We start from the raw sequence: 5,713 nt of genomic DNA, 5'->3' as shown, positions 1-5,713 counted from the left end.
AATTTCTTTCTGGATCAATACCTGTGGCAACCTTATAGACTGATTACAGCCACCTCAAAGATTTAGACCTGTTTGGTTGTCATCGCCACCTACACTGAACAAAAATTGTTACGCAACATGCAACAATTTCAAAGATTTTACTCGGTTACAGTTCATATAAGGAAATCAGTCAATTGATATAAATTTATTAGGCCCTAATCTATGGATTTCACATACCTGGCAATACAGATACCTTGAAAAAATCCTGGTTTCATCTGTACCGGACAGATGAGATGTGTTAGGCGTTGGTGTTAGGCATATGGCGTTGTGTGGGCGAGTGGTTTGTGCCCCATGGTGGCTTTGGGGTTATGGTATGGGCAGGCATAAGCTACAGACAACGAACAAAATTGCATTTTATCAATGGCAAAATGAATGCACAGCGATACCGTGACGAGATCCTGAGGCCCATTGTTGTACCATTCATCTGCTGCCACACCTCATTTCCAAGATGATAATGCATAGCCCCATTTCGCAAAGATCTGTACACAATTCCTGGTAGCTGACAATGTCATACATGCTGTCTGCCATCTGCCCAGTACAGATGAAACGGGATTCATCTGTGAAGAACACACTTCTCCAGCATGCCAATGGCCATCCTAAGGTAAGCATTTGTCCATTGAAGTCTGTTACGATGCCGAACTGCAGTCAGGTGAAGACCCTGGTGAGGACGACGAGCAGGAAGATCTTCCCTGAGACTCGGTCTGCGGTTGTGAGGCCGGTTGGATGTACTGCCACATTCTTTAGAATGATGTTGGAGGTGGCTTATGGTAGAGAAATGAACATTCCCTGAAATTGAGACATCTTTGGCATTGTGTTGTGTGACAAAACTGCACATTTTTGAGTGGCCTTTTATTGTCCCAAACACAAGGTGCATCTGTGTAATGATCATGCTGTTTAATCAGCTTCTTAAATTTGCCACACTTGTCAGGTAAGTGGATTATCTTGGCAAAAGAGAAATGCACAGTAACAGGAATGTAAAATAAAGTTGTGCGCAACATTTGAGAGACATAAGCTTTTTGTGCGTATGGAACATTTCTGGGATCTTTTATTTCAGCTCATGAAACAATGGACCCACACTTTACATGTGTTTTTATATTTTTGTTCAGTATAGTTGGAGGTGTGGGAATCGTTTACTATGGTGTCAAATCCGATTCAAAAGTTGAACGAGCACTAGATGAAACAAGATTCTTTGCTGCAAAGAAACCACTACTAAAGGACACCAATAAGAAGAGGAGACTTGCCTGGGCCAAGAAACACGAGCAATGGACATTAGACCAGTGGAAATGTGGCCTTTTGGTCTAGAGTCCAAATTGGAGATTTTTTTTGGTTCCCTGTCTTTGTGAGACTCGGTGTGGGTGAACGGATGATCTCCGCATGTGTATTCCCCACCTTAAGGCATGGAGGAGGTGGGGGTGCTTTGCTGGTGACACTGTCTGTAATTTATTTAGAATTGAAGGCACAATTAACCAGCATGGCTACCACAGCATTCTGCAGTGATATGCCATCCCATCTGCTTTGCGCTTAGTACCACTATCATTTGTTTTTTTTACAACAGGACACTGACCCAACACACCTCCGGGTTGTGTAAGGGCTATTTTACCAAGGAGAGTGATGGAGAGCTGCATCAGATGACCTGGATTCCACAACCCCCCGACCTCAACCCAATTGAGATGGTTTGGGATGAGTTGGACCGCAGAGTGAAGGAAAAGCAGCCAACAAGTGCTCAGCATATGTGGGAACTCCTTCAAGACTGTTGGAAAAGCATTCCAGGTGAAGCTGGTTGAGAGAATGCCAAGAGTGTGCAAAGCTGTCATCAAGGCAAACGGTGGCTATTTGAAGAATCTCAAATATAAAATATATTTTGATTTGTTTAACACTTTTGGTTACTACATGATTCCATGTGTTATTTCATATGTTTAATGTTTTCACTATTATTCTACAATGTAGAAAATAGTACAAAATAATGAAAAATCCTTGAATGAGTAGGTGTTGTAACACTTTTGACCGGTTGTATAGCTAGCTCATTACTTGTTAGCCAGCAATGTTTGTCTATAAAATAAAAAGCAGCTCTAGCATAGACCATAAAACGAGTCCACTAACTGCAGGCAGGAGCCAATATTTTGGGTAATAAGCCCAAGGACACACACACACACACACACACACACACTCAGCAGATGGGGAATTTTGAAGTATATGAAGACATAAAGGGGAGAATCTGCTAGCTGCTACATTTCATCCAGTACATAACCAGTCCCAAATAATAGAATGTAAACTGACATGATATACCAGCTAAACTAAGGTTAACAAGTCCGAGTCAGATTTATTGGCCAAATATGTTTGCATGTACAGGAATTTTACTCTGTGAAATGGTCCTGCCACAATAAGCAGAATATACAGACGATAAACAGAATATACAGATTAAAAAGAAATATATAGATGCAACATTTTCACAGATCCACATAGTATGTAAACTCAATAAGGGTGTCTGCTAAATGACTAAGACGTAAAAAAATAAGCTATATTATTCATATAAGTGATGTGCAAAGAGCAATGTGCAGTGTAGGGTGCATAGTCTGTGGATGCAGAGTGCAAAGTCCATGGGATGAGATGATTGGTGAGGCCACGGCACGGGAGAAGAAACTGTTCAGGTGGCGGGAGGTTTTGGTTGTGATTGACCTGAACCATTTGCCAGAAGGGAATCTTTGGGAGAGGGGAGTCATGCAGGACCTCGATGGCGGGCAGGAGGCAGCCAATGACCCTCTCAGCGGACCGGACAATCTGTTGCAGTGTGGTGAGGATTGACTCAATGATGGTCATTTAGAACTGAATCAGTACACGCAGCATTCAAAGGAGGACTGAGAACAAAACAACACCATGTATTCACCAAACATTGCACAGAGGAAAACAGCTTTTTTTTATAGTAATTGTCTGATTTGGGACAACCATTATCTATGAATTACAGAATCCCCAATTGATGTGTTCTTATTTTTTATATTTAACACAGTTTAATTGAGTCAGTAATAGAAGAGTCAAATCGCATAAAGAGTCTCATCAGATCAGATGTTATCAGCAAGCCGGAGACATCTGTGGAAAGAGCACAAGTAGAACAAAGATACGTCCAAACAGAATACATGTATCATTCAACATAAGATTCCACCTAAAACAATGACGTGAGCTCTATCCCAATTAATCTATGCTCAACTCCTCACTTTCTCTCTACTCGCATCCTTCTCAAAACCCATTGGAGGAGGTCTGTGGCGAGGAACCTTGGGTCATCTCCTCGACTAAACGGTGTCCCCGCACATTGACTCTGTATCGGTACCCCCTGTATATAGCCTCGCTACTGTTATTTTTCGTATTTGATTTTTTACTTACGTTTATTTTAGTAAGTACTTAAGACTTCTTTTTTCTTTACTGCATTGTTGTTTAAGGGCTTGTAAGTAAGCATTTCACTGTAAGGTCCTGGTGTATTTGGCGCATGTGACAAATTTTGACTTGATTTGACAACGGGGTTTTAGGAGGAGGCGCAATGGTCAGTCCTTGCATCCATAGCTCTGTTTATGAATTTGAGAGGGTTTACATTTCTCCAGCCCCCACCCCTCAGCTTTTTACGAAACAGGGGCAAGGAGAATGCTTTGTTATTGTTTCAACTGCTGATTGCCACTTTTTAATATGAAACACATAAATGAGCATACAACTATGTTTAAGCATCCATGACTGTTGGAGGTGCCGTGCCATACCGTTAGCTCCCAGGTGCAACAGAGCTGACCCACTAAAGATGACGTTGCAGATGTCTTGTCCACCCTCTGGCTGTTCTCTAGATAGCGTTAGTGCTGGAAGGTCTCCTAGGCACTGTTTGTGGTCACATCACCTCCCTCAGAACCAGTGAATATCTCCAGGTTTTTACAGTGGGGCATCAGCATAATCTATAGAGAGGGCAGAACAGTACAGGAGATGGAATGAGATTTAGCATGGAGTCGAAGTCCCAACTTAAAAGCCTTGTATAATCGATAGACATTGGTAAAAAGGTAAACAAAAATATGCCACTGGAGTTTGAGGAGCGATACCCAACAAGTTGCGTAAGGCATACGATTAGTTTGTGACTCCCTGCTCCAAACTTGAGGTCCTCTGAGTCATTGGTGTAGTGGTCCAGGGCGATGAAGTAGAAGCCTGACTCCACCTGGTCAAATGTGTTCTCTCTACACACACTGGCCTGTCTCCTGAGAACTGGAGTGAGAGAGAGGAAAACAAGATAACTCAGGAAATGTCACAAAGAGTTCAATTGGAGTTCAAATGTTTCAACATTCATTAAGACCGCTGTGACTGTATCAACAGAGGAAACTGTGGTAATCATTTATCCAATAAGTGATAACAAGATTTGGGACTGGACTGAGTCGAGCTGTAGGGCATTTCCACTGTAACAGAGTGACTGACACTCAGATGTTTCACTTAAAATGTATGTCAAACCAAAACCAATGATTTCAAAGTGAAACAAATCAGACAACTATAGGCACAATGACTACTTTTAACAATTTGCAATCATTGTTTGTTTGACATACATTTTATAGTGAAAAATCGGAGTCCCAGCATCACTCCATTCAATGGAATTTCCTGTACCAATCCACGCTAGTTGTCAGTCAGCATGGTTCGGTATTGAACCGCATGCTGTCAGTTCATGCTCAACCCAGCTCGTGGGGAGCTATCCTCCTATTGGTTCACTTCATCCCTTACCTACAATACTTACTGTAGCTGTGTGTGACAGTTTCCGTCCCAAATGGCACCCTATTCGCTATATAGTGCATTAGTTTTGACCAGAGCCCATCTTTGACCAGGGCCCCAGTTTCAGAGGGGGGAAAGGATGGCCACAATTACCCACCATATAATGAAATATAATATTTTTCTCTCCAGGAATCCCAGAGAAGGTTGTCATGGCAGAAATCCATGAGTAGTTGGCCGTGTGAGACTATGTAGGACAGTGTTCCCAGGGGGATTTGATTGAACCAACAACAGGGTCACTATAGGCCCTTTTCATCTCTACCTGCTGAAAAATGGGAATGAGAGCAACATCTCAGTTATATGAGTGTGATTTAGAGGCATGTTCCGTGCTATTGCACTGGACCCGAAAAATAGGCCTTACAGAAATATCTTACAGTACTTTTATTATTATTGTACACATGATGGCCAGAGTTTAATAAATGTCAACCTCAGAACATAGTCTGCACAGACACCACTGTTAGGTAAAATGTAGGAATTCATCCAGATGGATAGATTCACTTATACAGTAATCAAGATAATGCAGGCTTGTATTCATCTTGAACCACTTTCCTCCAATCTTAAAAAATAAGATTCTTGGAGAAGCTCATGGAGTGTCCATGGAGTGATTCCACAGGAGCCACCCAGGTTTTGAAGATGAGACAGCTTTCCTAAACAACCATTTGGACTCTTCCTCCGTCTTACCACAGTCTCATCATGCAGCCAACAAGCCTGTGTTGAGAGAGGACAGACTACACAGGCCCTGAACATCAGATCAGCACCACCAGTCAGTCAGTCAGTCAGTCAGTTGGGCCCAACATCTGACAACCACTCCTGGAAAGACAACTCAGGAAATGTCACAAAGAGTTCAATTGGAGTTGAAATGTTTCAACATTCATTAAGACCGCTGTGACTGTATCAA

Source organism: Salvelinus sp. IW2-2015, linkage group LG9 (genome assembly GCF_002910315.2).
Source record: "Salvelinus sp. IW2-2015 linkage group LG9, ASM291031v2, whole genome shotgun sequence".
In the NCBI taxonomy this organism is placed as follows: domain Eukaryota; kingdom Metazoa; phylum Chordata; class Actinopteri; order Salmoniformes; family Salmonidae; genus Salvelinus; species Salvelinus sp. IW2-2015.
This window is presented reverse-complemented; position numbering follows the sequence as displayed.